The sequence below is a fragment of the Zosterops lateralis genome (assembly GCF_965231275.1).
Source record: "Zosterops lateralis genome assembly, chromosome: 14".
NCBI classification, from domain to species: domain Eukaryota; kingdom Metazoa; phylum Chordata; class Aves; order Passeriformes; family Zosteropidae; genus Zosterops; species Zosterops lateralis.
The window spans coordinates 11979371-11998243 of NC_139774.1; positions in this window are offsets into that span (position 1 = coordinate 11979371).

The following is an 18873-nucleotide window of genomic DNA, read 5'->3' on the forward strand; positions in this document are numbered from 1 at the left end:
CTTGCTGCTTGTTGCCTGTGTCTCTCCTCGCTGGCATGATCCAGCCCTGCCCCTGGGGGTCCTGGCTGCCTTTGGGCCGGTCTTTGGCGGGGTTTAGGAAAGGGGGTGTGTGGGAGCAGCTCTCCATGCACGAGGTGGCAGCAGCTCTCTAGTCCTGGATGCATCCACACTGCACAGCGCCCACAGCCTCTTCTTCCCTGGACAGCATCCAGCACCGACTGCCTTAGCGCTGGGGAGGGATTTAGGGGGCTGGGGGGTCCCTGCTTACCTTCCCCCCCTGCCCCATTATCCAGTCCCTGCCTGCCCCAGCCTGCCCGCCCGTCTGCTGCCTCCCCACCGCCTTCCGCCGCCCGGCCCCTGCGAAGCGCTGCAGGAAACGAAGACGGAGCCTAATTAATCCCAGACGGGTTTGTTTGAACCTGTCCGAGTGACAAACGATGTGTGGTGCCGAAGGAGCCGCCGGATGGAGAGGGGGCTGCAGGGGGAGAGCTGGGGGGAACGATGGAGCTGCTTGCCCAGAAGAGGAGGCTGCTAATTCCCAGCCGTGCTGGAGCATGTCCAGGCTGTGCACCCACCATGGTTCCCTTCCTTGTGCCCCCAAGCCCAGGAAGAAGCAGTGTCTGGGGCTGTGCAAGGAAACCTCCATCTTGGCCCTGGGCTGCCCCAGGTGGGCCCAGCTGGTGCTCTGCTTAGTCCTGAATTAATTGCTTGTTAATTAAAAGGGTCATAAGCACAGCTCAGCCCCATGCCATGGCCATGGGGTGCCTGGGAGGATGAGAAGGTCTCTGCCCTCCCACAGCCACAGGAGAGCCCTGTGTGAGGGAGGATCTGTTCCCCTTGCCCGTCACCCGCCTTGGCGCCAGTGATGTTTTCTAGCTTCTGCCAAAAATGTGCAAAGTTGGCAAAATCCTTTCTGTCCTGGGCAAGGGCCAGAGGCTGGGCAGCTGCAGCCAGCAGGGCCCCAGGAGCAGCAGGACCCCAAAGCATCCCTGCTTGGGGCTCAAACCCTTGCTGCACCTGGACTGCTCTGCTGCTGTGCCCAGGGGTTGTTGGGGCTGTCCCTGCTGCAGCCTTGTCCTGCAGCCTCCTACCAGAGACCCCAAGGCAGCCCCTGCCCAGCTCTGAGTTTCCATGGGCTGTATGGGGCGGTGGGTGGGAGTCAGCAGCTTCCTGAGGTTCCCAGAGGGGCAGATGAGGATGCTCCAAGCCCTTGGCAGCCTCAGCTCGCAGGCAGGACCACAGTGGCCATGGTGGGGGCTGGTTTTCCAGCCCACAAACTGCTGTGAGATTGGGTCCATCTCTGATGGCTGCTTTCTGCACCTTGATTCATCCTGCAGCATGCCCTGACACGTCCTGTATCCTTGTCCTGACACATCCCACCTCCATGCCCCAGCGTGTCCTGTATCCTCTTGGCTGTTGGGATGTGCCAGTGAATCCCTGCTGGGAATGTCTGCAGGAGGGATATGAAGTCCAGCTGTGCCTGGGCTGCTCTTCGTATGGGGTCCAGGCAATGCTGGTTGTGCTGCAGCCCACCCAGCTGCCAGGAGGGATGCAGGGCAGGAGAGATGCTGGCAGCAGGGTGCAGGGCTTGCCTGGCTGGGCACAGGGCTGGAGGCTGCTGGCCAGAGGCAGTGGAGTAACTCATGGGGATGTCCGCTGAATGCAGGGACCTCTGGTCCCCTAACCATTCCCTTGTCCCCAGCAGAGCTTCCCCTTCCCATCCCCAACAGCCAAGAGGATACAGGACACGTTGGGGCATGGAGGTGGGATGTGTCAGGACAGGGATACAGGACATGTCAGGGTACGCTGCAGGATGAATCAATGATCCTAGAGCCTGGATCCTACCCCTAGGTGCCTCACTTGATTTAAGACCCCCCAGCCCTGGGAAGGAGGGGTTGGAGAGGGGTTTTGCCAGGGAATGAGGTGGCAGTGCCAGCAGTTGGGATGCATGTACACCCCAGCCAGCTCCTCCTGTCCTGCTGCCAGCAGTGCCCTGGCTCCATGCAATTGTTGGGATGCAAACCCCTACAGAGGGATATTGTGCTTTCTATCATCTGGTGAGCAGAGTGGGCGGGGGGACAAGAGAAAAAAACTCTTGGATGACTTGGAAGCCATCTCCTGTGTTTGCTCCCCAAAGCAGATGGAGGTGGGGGTGCTCAGCAGTTTATGGGTGGGATGGGTTCCTCCTCCAAGCACTCTGTGCTGTCCCCAGCCTTCACAGCCAGCTGAGCCTCGACATTTAAATTGAGTTTTACAATGAGACTTAGTCGAAATGAGAATTATTTTGATCAAAGAATGTCTGTGCCATGGATTTAGGTTGAAGGAATGTCACTGTCACCCCCCCCTCCCCCATCTCTGTAACCACCTCCCATCTCTGCTCCTCCAAAGAGGCACATGGAAGGGGCAGAGCCCAGCAAGCACTGGCCTGTCCAAGACCTTGGCTCTGAAATCCATGGAGGAGTCAGGACACACTATGGAAACTGCTTTCCCACAGAGAGAAGCAGCCTTTGTTTGCACCCTATAAATAACAGAGATCCCTGACCATGGAGGAGCCTCCTGCTCCCCTGAGAAAGGTGTCCCCAGCCCAGGTGAGGGTAGAAGCAGATATTGCAAATATTTCATACTGTGGCATGGCTGTGAACACGGCAATGGCTTTGCCTTCTTCCACAGCCCTTTTCTCCAAGCTGGGGACCTCCCAGGGGATCTTGTCATGGACAGGGAGGGGACAGAGGTACTGCTGGTGAGGCTCTGGGATCATGGGACCCTCATGGAAGGTCGAACTTGGGGTAGTTGAAAGCCTCCTGAGGCCCCACGTGCTGTCACACAGTGCTGTGTGCTGGGAGGGGACTGTGGCCATGCCAGGCCACACTGGAGAGCTGTGTCCCTTTGCATCCCTCCCACAGCTGCTGGGATGTGACCTTGGCTCTGCAGCCCTGACACTGCTGCATCCTTGTCATGGGACCTGTGACTGGAGGGGGATGATGCCTAGGAGTGGGGGACAATGCAAGTCAGCAAGTACTTTAATAAATGCCATGCAAAATATTTCTTTTAGTGCCTCTCATGATTTTGAAGTGACATATTTACATTTTGTGATAAAATAATGCTAAATACCAGTGTCTGAAAAAGTCAATGTATTTCTATTACATGTTCATCTACCCTGTGAGTACAAAGATGATATAAATGTTTTTGTAGATCTACATTTTCCTGTAGAGATTTATATATCTTGTTTCAAAGATACAAATGTATAGAATGTCTCCTATACATGCAAAGACATTTATATATAAGATATTTACAACGCCTAAGACTGTAAACACAAATTGCCCATTTAAATGTCACAGCCCAAATCAGAAAATGCTGGGGATGCAAAATAGACTTGAAATGTCAAAGGACAGATGACGAAAAGATGTTTCTTCCATCTGGGAAAATTCTTATAACCAATTTCCATTAATCCCAGCTTTCCGGTGCCTGCAGTTAACCCCATTCTGTGAGTGCTGTTTTTTCAGAGATGTGCCGATGGGCAGCTGGGCCCCTCCAGCCCAACAGAGCTCGTGGGCTGGTGCCTCAGCTTGCCCCTCATCCCAGCCCTGCAGCCCCCCCTCCTTCCCCACCTGCCAGCCCCTCATCCCGCATCCCTCTGCCCCCCTGCAAGGCGCCTTTGTCCCTTCCTGCACCGTTTATTATTGAAACCAGGTGTGGGAGCAGCTCTGAGCCTGGGGGAGCAGGGGCTGCTTCCCAGGGCTCTGCAGGCAGGGAAGCAGAGGGTTCCCCCCTAGAGGGGTTGCAGGGGCACAAGGGGATGAACAGAGGGGCAGCACTGAAGGGGTGTCCCAGTGTCCTCTGGCTCCTGATGGAAGCACCGATGGCTGGCAAAGCCAGAACCAGGCAGGGTTTGCATGAGTGGAAAAAGATAAAGGCTGATAAGGAGGATCTGGTTTAATAATGCAGGGGCCAGCTGGGAGGTAGGCTGGGAGGCAGGCTGGAGTGTCCTCTCACGTCAGGAGGCTGAGGATGAGGAAAGGCTGTGAGGGGATGTTGAGCCCTAGAGAAAAGTGAAGGCAGACACTAAACAAGGCTCCAGACTCTGAGGGGGGCAAAGGGTGACAAGATGTGTGTGATTCTGGCTGTCCTGGCAACTTTTCCTTGAGAGAATCCAGCTTCTGGCCATGTCGAGGCAGATGAAACTTGTCTGAGCTCACGGAGAGGCAAATCCCATGCTGGTACCAGCACATTCCCACTGCCAAGGGGCTGGCACTGCTGTGGGGGTGGAACTCAGCCCACACAATCCATAGTTTTTAACTGTTTTTATACTTCTCCTTGTTATTTTAAGTCCCCGTGGGGACTCAGTGCTGTTTATTTGCTGGCGCTTTCAGGTTGCTGCCTTCCCCAATGATCCTGGCACTGCCCAAAGCTGCTGGAGCATCCCCCGTGGGTCCCTGCCCTTGTTCCTCCCTCGGACAACATCTGCAGCTCCTTTTCAGGGCACACTTGGGGAGTGAGGGAGGAGAAACTCGGGAGCCAGGGCTGTTGGAGGGGCTTTTACAGCTCCAGGCGCAGAGCAGGGAAATGTTAAAGGGTTCCCGCTGCTCTGCACATCTGGCTTGAGTTTCATCGCTGGAGCCTCCCCGCGCATCGTGGGGGTCGCCGCCGCCGGAGCCCGCGGGGCTTGGAGAGCCGTGGGGTGGATCCCAGCGCCGGGCCAGGCAGGGGAAGGGTGCCCGGGGGTGTCCTGTCCCCTCGCACTGGGGGCTCAGCGCGGCACAGAGCCCATCGCAGCTCCCATTTCCCAGCCCGTCCTCCGCAGCCAGGAGGAGCAGCCCAGCCCTGCCGACCACCCAGGCGAGCAGGGATCGCCACCGCCACCCCAGGGACCCTCCTCCTTCTCCTCGTCCCTCCCTGCCACCTCCATCCACCTGCCCTCACCGCGGTTTGCCAGGGCGCTTTCCCCCCACATTCCTCCCTGCAGAGCATTCCCTCCACCCTCCCCTGCCCGTGTCCGCAGGGCTGGGGGTGCTGCGATTGCAGTAGGAGGGGGTGAGGAGCCTCACGGCGAGCTGGACCCCCAATCCTGGCTGCCACCAAGGTCTCTTTCCTGGGCCACACACATCCATATGGATATTTATACAGGATGGGAGCGAGCATCCAGCCCTGCGCGGCCGCGTGGCTCCCCGTGCACCGCCCCCTCCCCTCCCCAAAAAAAGCCTACGGACCCAACACGAATCAAACGCTTTGGAATGAGCCAGAATAAATATTTTACGGTAAATTACCAAGGCTAATAATTATAAAAATCTGTTCATATAACCCGGAGCCAGGGAAATGTTTCCAAGCAGCTGGTGACCACATGGGTGACAGTCCCAGCCGGGCTGATGGACCCTCCCGCTCGTGGGGAGCAGCCCAGGGTAGGGATGGGGTGGGTCTGGGGTGGGTGTTCTCCCTGGCCCCGGTGCTGGGTTGCTGGGGGGTCTGTGAAGCCTCATGGAAAGGCTGGAGGCAGGATTTCCTGCAACAGCGATTGCTGCTGGGGTTTGAGGAGGCGACAGAGTGGGGAGGGGAGATTCAGCTGCCATGGGATGGGCTTGCTTTACCCATTTGACCACTCAGAGATGATTTTTGGTGTGCAGCCATCCTCCCCAGCCAGCGGGATCCAGATCTGCCCTTGGCCCCCAGCTCTGCTGGAATGGGACTGTCCCTGGGGGCTGTCTCAGATTTGGCCGCGGGCTCGGAGCTGGACCAGGCACATGCCGGGCGAGCATCCCCATCCCCATCCCCGCCCAGCGGGAACTGCAGCTCAGGGAGGGGACCTGGCAGAGGGGGTGGAAAGCTCTTTCTGTTTCTTTCCCTCCTTCCTTTTCCTGCAAGGATTAGTTGGGATGAGCCCAGTGAAAACATGGGCACACATATGCCTGGCATTTCCCAGCCCTTTCCTTGTCCTTGCAGACTGTCCTCTCCTGTGTCTGTCCCACCATGACTCTCTGCAGGCTCCCTCCGTCCCTCTGGCACTGCCTTGGCCCCATCTCTCTCTGGAGCAGTCGGAAAAAGGGGAGATTTGAGCAGCCAAAACCCACCCATTGCTCCCCTCTTCCCCCAACATTTTTCCCTTCCTCCCTGCCCTGATTCAGAGAAAAGAATCGGCTGGATTTCAGGTCAGCACCCGGCTCTGCCTTGCTCAGCTCCTGCGGGCTGATGACTCAGGCACGAGGGGCAGGATCTGCAGCTCCGGCTCCGTCCCAGCCGGGCTCCGCTCCCCCGGCGCGGCTCCACCAACAATGGGGCTGGCCTTGAGCGGGCGGGCACGGAGCGGCGGCTCCTCCACAGCCGCCAGCGGGGTCACAGGAGCGGGAGGGGAGTGAAGGTGGGGACCCAGCACCCATCCCCACACCGGGGGCTCCCATGTGACTGCTGGGCACTGCGGGCTGAAGGGGCTGTTGATGGAAATGGGTGGGCATTCCCAGCCCTGGATCTCCGCAGGTGGGTGTGAGCATCCCACCCGCACCCCCTCAGTGCTGAGTAGCCTGATGAAGAATAACCCCCAATTCTTCCATGCCCAAGGGTCCCAGAAGGTCTGGGGTTGCTCTGTCTCGCCAGAGAGCTTTGATCAGCTCCCAGGGGACACTCCAGCCCCGCAGGACCATTACCTCGCTCCCGAGAGCTCATGAGCTGCCCTGTGCTCAGCCCCTTCCTCTGTCTCACAGCGAGACGTGCGCGGGCGGCGGCGGCCCTTGGCTGCGGGACCTTGGCTCCCAGCGATCAACAGGAAACGGGAGATGGATTTCTCGGCAAACTGGGCTTTCCATAAACAGTCTGAGGGGCCGACCCGCGACGGCGGGAGCAGCACAGAGCCAGGGCTGGGCTTTACAGCTGTTTATCACATTTTTCTGCTCTCGTTTCCTCTCTGGCTCAGCAGATCAGGGTTCCTCTTCTCCCGCATGCAAATTGGGGATGAGCTGAGTGCTGTTGGATGGGCTGCTGCCATTCCCAACTGGGATGCTCCTGCTGGAGTAGGATCAAGGCAGGCATCATCCCATGGATCCTGTGCCCTGCTCAGCCAGGGTGCAAAGTGCCAAAACAGTCTCCAATCACTCCCAAAGCTAAACCCAGGTCCTGACAAGTTCCCTTTGCTTTGGAGCACACCAGAACCCACTGGCACACAAGCCTCCAATTTCTCTGCAATCAGGAGTTAAGAAAATACAGTCTGACCCCGAGGGCTGAGAGAGGACTGGGGTGGGGGGGAGAAGCTGGGCTCTCCACCTGCTTTTCATTAGCAGCAGCTTGTTCAGCGCCAGCCTCGCTCCCCATCCCACCCTGGTGAGCTTGGCAGCTCCACTATTTCCCAGTGATTTCTGCCCATCTCAAAAAGCCATGAGATGAGAGGTTTGGCTGTAGAGCATCCCTCCATCCATCCATCCATCCATCCATCCATCCATCCATCCATCCATCCATCCATCCATCCATCCGTCCATCCACCCCTCCAGGCAGGACAGAGCAGCTCCATACCCTTGCACCCTCTGTGACCCATGCCCATGTCCCTGGGCACTGACCCTGACCCGAGGAGGAGTGTCGGGGCTGTCTCTGTCCCTGTCCTCATGCCTGCCCTGACCCATGGGACAGCAGGGGCTGTGTTTTTGGGTGGTGCAGGTCAATGGGGTCAGCCAGTGCACGGGCCCTGCTTGCTGAGCTGAACAAAGGGGCTTTCTTTTGGCTGGGGCTCGGGGCGAGCACGGCCCGTCTGGAAGTGAAGCCGCCTGCGTCAGAGGCAGACGGCGGCGGGATGGGGGTTCTTCCAGAGGGCAGGAAAAGCAGAGGCAATGAGGCTGCATGGGAGTCCAAGGGGAGCTGCCACTGGATGCTTCAGAGACAAGGGACCCTCATGCCCACATACACTGGCAGGAGGATGCCGGGTGCCGGGGCTGATGCACGGTCACTGTCTTCATCCCACGATGCCATTGTGATGCCAGTGGTGCTGCCACTCTGCCAAGCAACCCCCATCTTCACAAAATACATATGGTTTTGCTTCAGAATGGCACAAAAATGCCCCACAGCAAGGCGAGAGTGGGCACACAGACAGATGTCCAAGCAAAGAGTGAGACACCTGGCACCACACCAATTTCAGCAGGTCAGTGCTGATGGCAAGTGCCAGCTCCTGGCTCCTCCCCACCATTCCAGGCACAGCCAAAACTGTCCCACAAAAGCCAACTGTGATCCACCAGCACAGCAGCAGCTCTGTGCAGCCGTGCAGGCGCTGCTGGCGCAGCCGGCCGTGCGTGTTCTGGCACCAGAATGCACATCCTACTTCCACGTGATGGATGTGGAGGAAAATGTGTGTGCCTGTGGAGAGGGGATGTGGATGGCGGGATGGGGCTGGGAGTGGGGCTGGCAGGGGAGGCAGGCTGGCCTGGCCAAGGGGGAGTGCTGCCTGGAAATGGGCTCTGCTGGGCCAGGGCTGTGTTTGGGAGAAAAGCTGGTATGTAGGTGTGTTAGTGCATGAGGACTTTGAGCTGGTGAGTGTGTTGAAACAGAAGGGTTTGATTTTTTCATTTGAAATGGCATCTCTGCTCTCTCGGAGTATAAAATGAAACATTACCAAAACAGGAAAAAAGGGGGGGGGGTAAAGTCATCACTAACCAACCATTCCTTCCCACCCTGAAAAATCCCCTTTGCTGTCACGTTTTTGCTTCCTTGTTTGTTTTCCAGCCTGGACATGAAGCTGCAGCTCAGAGGCTCATGTGTCCCCTGGCTCTGCCGGCCTCAGGCTTTTGGGTGGGATGGCCTTCAGAGAGCCACACGGTGGGGATTCTCCCAGTCAGGGATGCACCAGCATGTGGTTTGCCAGCAGTTGCATCACCCAGTGTTTGGAGGAAGGAAGAAGCCTCAGGGATACAGCTCAGTGCCCACAAGCCATGGGAAATGCAACCAGGCAGTACCTGATCCTGCAGAGAGGGGTGCTCGTGACCCCTGTGCCTCCAGCCCTGAATCCCAGTCCTCAGCAGGAGCAAGGACACGGTCAGTAGAGGCCAGGAGGTTTGTTCCAAGGAGGACTCATGCGGGATTTTCTTTTGCAACTGTAAATCCAAACAGCAGCTGGTCTGTGGGCCAGATTTTTTGGGGAAGAATGCTTCCAGCCACAAGGGACTCTGGGGCTTCCCCCTGCCCCCACCCCGTGGCTGCAGGCACAGGCAGTTCCTGGAGGTGCAAAGACATGTGGGGGTCCCTGGCATAGCCCATGCTCCTGCCTGGCCCTGGGAAGCAGTCAAGAAGGATTTGGATCCATATCTTTTCTCCCACAGAATTTGCACCTCATTTTCCCACTTTTTATTCTCTCTGGCAGTGTTTGGTTTAATTTATGTTGAAGCCTGCAGGGTGAAGTGGCTGGAGCCATCCCAGCCACAGCCACTGCTATCCTGCACTGGCCACTGTGTAGGTCACTCTGGACCCTCTCCTAGTGCAAGGGGCACCCAGGGGTGCAGATCCAACTCCCCCCCAAGACCTTGGAGGGTGCTGGGAGAGTCTGCTCTAAGCACTGCCCAGTCTCCAGAAATTCTCAGCTCCCTGCCAGCTCCAGGAGCACTCCAAGCCCCAGACCCTGCTGATTAGAGACATTTAACATTCCTCCCAATGCCAAAGGAATCTTTTATCAGCGGGTTTTTTTTCCTGCAGACTATTTTCTTTTCATGAAAACATTAAATGGCCTGAGAGATAAGGAACAAATTTATAGCAGTTCACACCGAATCAGCCAAGACACTGGCAAGGAAAAAATGCCTTCCCTCCTGCTACCCGCCTTCCCTCACACGCTCCCCACCCTGGCCGCTTCCTCTCATTCTCTCCAAATTCTACAGACTCCCACGGCAGGCTTGGCCAGCCCATCCCAGCTCTTCCTGCCCCACGGCAGGGCTTGGTGCAAGGTCACCCACCGAGCCAGGGGATTTGGCACAAGGAGGTGCTGGCACAGTCCCATTCATCATCTCCCTGGGATGCTGCTGAGGGCTGTCTTCATCCCAGGGTGATGCAGCCTTGTGTCCAGCAGCCCTGGACATGAGGATAGGATCCTGGACATACTCTCCCTCCTGGCACGAGGATGAATTCAGTCTGTGCAAAGCCTTGCCTTAAAAACGAGCCAGTCTAAATCTGGGTGGATGTTAACTGTGGGTCTGGGTGAGACCTGTCAGCCCCCCCTTCCCTTCCCCAATAAAGCATCCCTTGTTCCATCCCTGCCGCTGGGAGCTGCTCAGCAAACCAGTCCCGGGGCTCACAGAGCTGTAATGTTTAAGTTACCAAAATCTGCAATAAATTTTCCTAGCAGCCCCCAATCATCTGGCCCCCGTCCGCCAGCGCTGCCGGTTTATGAGCTCTGAAGAGCTATAAAGGCCTTTTACTGGCTGCGTTTTTTATTTCAAATTAGAGTGTGACTGGATAAACACTGGACAAAGTAAGGATTTACTGGGCATCCTGTGTAGTGCAGGGCTAGGGGCTCAGGGACAAGTGGAACTGTGGCTCCATGGGATGGACAACATGTCCCTTCACCCTGGTGAGTGGGCTCATGCCTTCCTTCCCCCAGCTGGCCAAAAACACAAGGGCTGGTGAAGGGGAACCCACTTTGGGAGCCCTCATGGTGCCAGTCAGAGGGTGGGCAGCAATGACGAGCCCCAGTGCTGAGGAATCCACCCAATCTGGTGAATGCAGAGCACACATGTGGCCCCCTCCATCTCAGACCATGCTTGGGGTTTTGCCATCAGTGGGTGTCTTCTCCTGCTCAGAAGGTCAAAGCCAGCATCTCTTCTATGGGAATAGTGGAGGGATGCAGTGCCAAAGACCCTAGATCCGACACTGATGTGGCTGGTGGGGGCTGCAGGGGACAGTGGCAGCCACTGTCTGTGCTCAGGATGTGGAGATGTCCCTTCCCTACTTGTGAAGATGGTGTCACCCATTTTACAGGCACCATGATCTGTCCCAGGGCACCACAAAGGGAGACAGATGGGAGAAGATGGGTAAACAGCATGAGGAGATCCCATGTGGATATTTCCCAGCCCTTCCCTGTCAGCACCTTGCCTGCTTGCTGCTCCAGGGATGCTCTTGTGTCCTTAGGATTCAGGCAGGGAGGGGACACGTCACCAGCCCTCCTCAGCCCCTCTCTGCCACTGTTAGTCACAGTTCTATGGGAGATTTGGGCTCTGCCATGTCCCAGGGACAGGAGGGATGTTTGGGGTCTCAGACTCCCAAGAATGGTGGGGTCAGTTTCCCCCCACTTCACAGCCTGTCCAAAAAACAGGGAAAGGGACACTCCTTTCTTGGCCTCGAGTTTGGGGGTTTGGTTGCTCTTTTGGGGGCACAAAACTATGCAGGGGGTGATCCTGGGTGAAGCAGAGCAGTTTTCCAGACTGTAATTTAGGGTCTCCCCTCTTCCAGGGAGGGGTTCCGGGGCAGAGGGGCTGGTTGCTGCAGCCTGCAGCCCCCCAGGACAGACACTGTGCCCCGGGCTGAGCGCAGGGCTGCGCTCCCAGCCGCCGCCAGCGCTTGAAGAATATAGGTGGTTAATGCCTTCAGCATGTATGAAATATCCCATATGCTGGGAAACAAAAGGGGCTCTGTGCTATTAAAGTTTCATTTCCCCCCTCCCCTCCTCCCTCCCCTCTCCCCCCGTTCACCCTGCCCTGCGCGCGCGGCTGGAGCGGAGCAGGCGAGGAGACCCGGGCGCTGCCGGCCCCAGCTCCCGGCCGGGACCCCGGGGCTCCGGGCACGGCCAGGACGTGACCTGCTCCGGGCTCAGCTGGGGCGGATGGAAAGCAGCCAGCTTTGCTTCCCCACGGGAGAAAAGGGGAAGCGAAAGAGGTGAGCGCGGCGAGTGCGAGCATCCCTGGGCTCAGCAGAGGCGCCCTGGGCTCCGCGGCCGTCCCAGCGGGATGCTGCTGGGCACGGCTCCCGGTGACCGTGGGGACAGAGCGGCGTCACAGGGGGCGAGCAGGGAAACCTCCGCGATGGAGGGCGCTCCCGGCAGAGCGGAGGGTGGAGGGGGGCTGCCCTGGAGTACTTTTCTCACCATGGATGTCTCCTGGCTCCTCTGTCCTGCCCAGAACGAGGCGCCCCTCTGCCAGCATCCAGCCTGGGCTCGGCTGGGCGAACTGGGCACTGGAAAGGGGAGCAGCCCTTTTCCCCAGGACCCTCCAGAGATGTTGGGGAAAGGATGAGCTGTGGACAGGAGAAAGGAGGGGTGGAAGAAGAGGGAAGGGAACCACAGCCAGGGGACTTGAGGGCAGCAAAACCAGCTTTGTGCCCTGGGGGGACCCTGGAGCCTCATTGGTGTCCCAGCCCTTCCTTGTGGTCAGACTCCCGGGGTTTCATGGGATTTGGCTCCAGCAGCTCCTAGGGCTGCCGGCACAGGTCCCCCGGGCTCCTGAAGGGGTTAAGAGAGGAGAGGAAAAGCAGAGAAAGAAAAACAGAGTGTTGGAGAGAGCAGCTCGGTCAGGGGCTGTTTGCACTGGCTTGGATGTGTCCTCGGCGTGTTTATTCCTACTGCACAAGCGGTTCTGCCAGAAGGAGAGCCAGGCTGCTGAGCACACACACAGAGCCCCATCCCAAAACGCTTGGGGACCCCTCTGAGTAGTGAGGTGGTGGTCGTGCCCTGGCCTCAGGGACCCCTGGAGCCCTGGCAAGAGGTGGGGCTGCTCTCCTGCCTCCCTGGGCTGGCTGGGCTCTCAGCCTTGGGCGAGCTAGATGGGAAAGGACCTCATGTCCCAAGGCCACCAGCCTGCTGTGCTGCTGGGGCCAAGGCCTGGGAATGGGCATGTGCTGGGGTTTGGCTGCTTTCCTGGTCTGGAAAGAAAACACTCCTTTCCCCGGGATGCTCTTTGTTTCCCATGGACAGACCCGAGCGCTGCCCGTGGGGCTCTGAGGGGCCAAACCCTGTACTTGTGTGCACTCTGTTACTGTGCTGTTAAAATGTCCTTTATCCTGGTCCTGGCAGTTCCCAGGCTGTGTGCACCCATCTCTACTCTCAGTTCCCATCCTGCCTCCCTGGGATCAGAGCTGGGGGCCAAACACTGGCCAGGGCTGCAAGTTTGGGAGGCAGCAGGGAGCTGCTCCCTGTTTCTTAGCAGCACATTTCTGTTCTTCAGGGAGCTTTAGGGCTTCAGGGATGCCTGGAGGTAATGGTGGGGCTGTCACAGTGGGGAGGACAGAGCTGCTGGGCTCAGCAAACCTTGGCTGAGCTGTCAGGTCTGCTATTGACCTTGGATTTCTGCACTGGCAGGTTGTGTGCTCTGATCCTGACAGCCCCAGGTCACAGCCCCTCGTTTGTCTGTTCAGAACGACCTGGACAGGGTTGTGACAATGTCAAACACGGCTGTGAAATCCAGCAGTGGCTGTGCCAGCCCCCAGGATTACCTGGGAAGTTTTGCAGCCTGGTTTGGACCTTGGGGAGTTGAGATGCTCAGACTGTCAGTTGTCCCAGCTTGGGCAGCCCTGAATGCTCAGAGGTTGTTTAAACTGGATTTTCGAGCCCCTGTGGGGTTTTCTGCTTAGTTGCTGTCTTGTGCTTTATATCTGCTGAGGCTGAGCTCCCTGGGGCCAACGAGGCTGCAGGATGAGCTGTAATTCCACTGCTTAATAGTTCATCCCACTCATCTCATGGCTGTGGGATGAGTTCCAACCCCACTGCAGGATGAACCCCAACGCCACTGCAGAGGCTGCCCTGTCCTCCCTACCCAATGCGGGTTTTGGCACAATCCCCAACAGGCATCCGATATCCAGGGGTGACCCCATCCCCATAGTGCTCACTCCCAGGAGCAGGATTTTGTTTAGTGACAGTTCCTTCATTCCTCTCCCAGGAAATGTGCATTGGTATTGCTTGGGAAATGCGTGAAGGCGCCACTGTGCCAGCCCGCCCTCCCTTCTCTCCTTCTGGCAGCTGCTGCTGGAGCTCTGAGGGGAAATTTGGGCGTGGGACCTGCTGTGCCAGAGAGCCAGTGGCTGCACAGCCGGGATCTTCCTGCAGGATGGGTGATGAAGGTGAGCTGCCCCGGGCAGACAGGGATGTGTGGAGCCAAAAGCTGCCAGAACCTGGCTTGCCAATCCAGCTCACTTTGCAGCCATGGTGGTGCCAGTCCTGGGGACAGCTGTGCCACACCGACCAGAGCATGATTTTTCAGTTCATCTTCTCTTTTGGACCTCTCTGATTTTACATTTCATTTGAGATTTGAAAAGGCTGAGCTGCAGTTTCATCCCTGGCTTCCTGTAGTGATCTGCTGAGGCTCCAGCTGACTGCTCTGTCCCACAGCAGTAGGGGCCAGAGATTCCTGAGGATGGCCAGCCCCCCTGGTGACACCTTGGGACATGGCAAACCTGGTACTTCACTCCCCAAAACTGCACTGAGAAGGGCTTGAGGCAGCTGTAAGAGCCAGACTGGGGTTGTCCTCATTCCCTGGAATGCAGCAGCTGGAGCTGGGGTCAGGGTTCAAGCTGAGCAAAAGGCAGGACAGGCTGGGACCTGCCCTGCGTGGGGCTGTCATGCAGCCAGGGCATGGGCAGCTCCCAGGATTGTCTGGTTGGGACCCCCAGGTCAGATGGGCCCCTTAGGGATGACAGGAAGGGGCAGATTCACTTCTGAACCCAGCCAGGAGGGCAGAGCAGGATCAGTGTTGCTTGGCTGGAGTGCACACACTGATGTTTGATGGATGCAAATCCCCATGGAACATCGGGGTTTCTTGGAGACTGGGGCTGGAATGTGGGCTGAGCAGTGGCAGGAGTGGGGTGGGTGTCCTGAGCACTAAAACCCCCATGGGAACAGGGGGTGGCAGAGTGGGGCAAACACCCTCTGGGGCTGGGATGGCTGTGCTGGGGTACAAAATACATTTCACCCTGAGTCCAGCTCAGCCTGCACCCTGCTGCCCTCCAAGGGGCCAGCATCCTTTTCCTCAGCTCCCCATCCTGCTCCCCAGCCCCCTTCAGTGCCTGGGAGTCTCTGCGCCCAGGGAGCTCCCCAGGGAGAGCTGCACTCCAAGCCCAGGGCTGGCGTGAGGAGCCGTGCAGCAGTTCAGAGGGATACGATCAGCCCACATCCAGCCCTTCCTTCCAGCGTGGGGTGGAGAGGGAGGGGACATGGTCCAGCTGGCCGGGATGCCACTGTCATCCTCCTCCTCCCTCGCTTTGCTCATTGCTTAATCACGGCGGCTCCCCTGGCGCCCCGCAGCCCCCGTGCCCATCCCCAGCGTTCCTTCTGCTGCCTCTCCCCACCAGCTGCGGGCAGGGAACGAGGGGACAGGGCACCCACCTGCCGGGACCAGCAGCCCGTGTCCCCACAGACAGCCTGGGGCGCTGGTGACCGCAGGGGTTGCACGGGGACAGCCATTCAGGAATGTTGTTTTTTCCATGCCGGTTTCCGTCAAGGTAGTAAATCAGCGCTGCAAAAGGCTTTTGTTTTCCCCCGCACGCTGCGGGCTGCTGTGCCTGCCAGCCCTGGCCTCGCCCGCAGGAGCCAGCCCGTAGCCATCCCTGCTCACACTCACAGGTCTTGCTCCTCAGGGAGCAGCCATCCCTCCTCATGCCAAGGGAAGCAATCACATCCATCCCACTGTCCTTGTGCCCCTTCCCTGAGCATTGTACCCTGTCAGAGAGGACTTCCCTCCCTGCATCCTGCACAGCCCAGCTGTGCCTCTCCTGTTGCCATCCCCTTCTGGCTGCAAGCAGAAGCTCTCCCGTGGGAGGACATCGGGGTGGCACAGGTGACACCACACCGGCCCCAGCCGTGCACGGCTTTGGGGTTCAGCAGTGGGGTCCTTGTGCAAGGGAAATCACCCCACAGGCAGCTGGGCCGTGCCTTCCCCCAGCACACAGCTCAGCCGTCCTGGCCGGGTATCCAGGGAGCTGGGAGGGATATTGGATTGCAGCAGAGTGTCTGTGCACAGGGCAGCCAAATGCTGCCGGGTGACAGCCGAGGTGTCTCCGGTATCAGCCGTGAGGGCAGCGCTCCCTTACAGAACCACAGGGATGTGGGGCTGCCCTTGGGGGATGCAGCCATCCAGTCTCCTGAGGGAAAGGGCCACGGGAGGAAGGCACCACGTGGGGAAGGAAAGTGCCCAGCTCCCCTGGGGGACATTCAGCTGCTGGCCCAGGGGAGGTGTAAAGCTCCCCAGATGTATACATTGCGGCCGGGCTATTTTGGAAAGGGACCGCGCTGATCTTGTGACTGGAGCTGGGGACTGCAAGTCTGGGCAGCGGGGTCCTGCCTGAGTGACAGCGACTCGCTGCCTGACCCGGGAAACCCGAGAGCCCCGCTGTGCTGGGGACGGCTTTCGCACCCCTTCCCGGCTTGTTTTGTGGTGATGAAAACCCAGCGTGGGGCAGGGATGGGCTGACAACAACACGGGAAAGCGGGGACAGAGCCAAAGCTTGGTCGGGAATCTGCTCCCTGCACTTCATGGCACTCCCGTGGCTGGGCCGCTCGCGGTCCCCAGGGCTGTCCTGGAGGTGTCCCCCGTTTGTTTACAGCTGTGTCACCTCCCTCCCCTGCGCTGTGTCTGGACAGACCAGCCCAGGCACCGCAGACCCCCAGCCGGCTGCCGGGAGCAGATGGAGACGAAGACTTTCTGCAGACCCCGTCTCCCCCGGGCTCAGCAGCCTGAATGCCAGCAACGCCTGCCAAAAATATTTGTGTGGGACGTGGAAAGTTAACTTTAGTTTTCCTTTTTTCAATAGCGGGAGGGGGGGGGGGAGGGTGACAGGGTGTGAGAAAGGCAGGTGGGGGGGCTGTGCATCACTCGCCAGCGAGTGGGCAGGAAGGGAAGTTGAGCAAAAGGTCTCTCTGCTGCCAGATTTCAGCACTTTGTGAATTGAAGGGATTTTTTTTGTTGTTGTTGTTGTTGTTTGTGGTTGATATTATTCCCTCCCCAGCACCATTTTGCAGCTTCTCGTAGGGACTTGTTGCCATCAGGAAGGGTGAGGAGCCTCTCAGATGGGCACGGTGAGCAGCTGCTTCTTGGGACTGTGAGTTGGGCATTGGTGCCCAGTTTGGGCATCCTCTAGAGCTGCACCCCTGAAATGGTGCCTGAAATGACCCTTCATTAATAAATAGAGAGAAATAAATCTCTTTTTACAGCCTTTATTTGCAGGTGGGGGCTATCTCAGCCTGCTTTTGTGGCTGTGGCTGATGTTGCTGCTTGTTATTGCCAGTGCAGTGATGCACCCGAGGCACACACACACATCCTACCTGACCGGTATTCCAGCAGATGGGATCAGCCCAGCAGCTTTTGCTGGAGATCCGTGGCACTTATAAATATTCCCCTCCCGTGCTGCTGGTAGAGCCCAGGAGCTGTGACCCGGGGGAAGGAGGGCCCAGACTGCCCCCGGCCAGGCAGCAGATGCCTGACTCGGTATCTCGGTGCTGTGGGCGGCCCCGTGCCAGCAGTGTGTCCTCAGGGAACACCACTGCTCGGGTCTCACCAAGGAAGGGTTTGCCTGGGGAACACCGTGGGTGTCACTCCGAGGAGGTGCTCATGTGTGGAAAGCGCTCCCGAATGGAAGGGGGCGGTTCTAGGAGATGGTTCTCAGGGAGGTACCAGCTCCTCCAGCAAGTTGTCAAGGCAGTTCTGGTATAGGATGGACATGAGTTGTGCAGCCCCAGAAACCTGCTCCCTAGGGATAGGGCCAGGGAATGGGAGTGGGAAGATGCAGATCCACCCTGAGAGGTTCTCTGCTGACTCAGGCTGGGCTGGGGCTACTTTCTTTTTGTCCTCATTTGAGATAAGCGAGCTCCAAGAACTTGCCATATTTCTAAGGAAAGATGTGGGTGGCTTCCTGCAACTATTGAACCCTCAAATTACGTAATGAGGAGAGTGAAATTTCTTTTTCAGAGAGAAACATTGACATTTTCTCCTCAGGTTCTCTTTGCAAATCTGTGCTGAATAATTGCAGCAGAGAGACGCAGGAGGAAGGATTTCAGAAGGGGCAGAAGATTTCCGTTGGGCGTTTTCCAAAAAATGCAGCCTTGTGTTTGGGAAATGCCCGAGCGCCTGCTTTCTAATCTGCCTTCTTTTCCAAAATAACCGTGCTAAGGACAGGAAAAGATTTGCAGAGAAGCTGTGAGCCTTGAGGAAGCTGCAGGATTCCTGCCAGAGCTGAACCTGTGATGCTGACCTGGTGCTTTTTCTTGTTTCACTGAAAAACCTCACAATAACTCAGGAAGGGGGTTGGGATGAGCACAAACCACTTTTCCTCCTCAACTACCTGTTAGGTTGGGAAATCCATCATGGTCCATGTGCCGTGGGTGCTGTGGGTCTCCCAGGAGGCTCTTCCCCAGGACCAGCCTTGCTGTGAGCAGGGCTGGGTGATGCTGTACAGGCAAAGGACTCACAGGAATTTCCGTACACTATAACCCATATCCTGTCCTGGGAGTGATGACATCCCCCTCTCCCAGCTGATGACTGGTCTGTGTTGGTGCATGGATTTGTCATCCCAACAGGATTTATGCTGGCGGGAGGGAAATGGGTCTGTCTGCGCTTGTCCTGATGCCACATGAGTCACTCAATGGTTAAACACGGTTTAGCTGGAAGCTGGAAATTTTCCTTTTTTGTTCCTGATAACCCTGAGCAACATCCTCAGGGATTTGCTTCTTCACTGAACACTCCCAGCTCCAGACCAGCGATGTCCCAGCCTCACCATTAGAAGGGTACCCACAGCCTCACCTGGGCTGACAAAGCGAGGGCACAGGGCTCCAGCCACGGGGGCTGTCCCCAGGGTGAGGATGGATGGATGGATGGAGGGATGGATGGATGGATGGATGGATGGATGGATGGATGGATGGATGGATGGATGAGGGTGCCGGGGTGGGGAGCACCGTTTTGGGGTTGGGGCATTTCCAGATGGGTTTTGCATCTCAACGGGTCCTCCCTC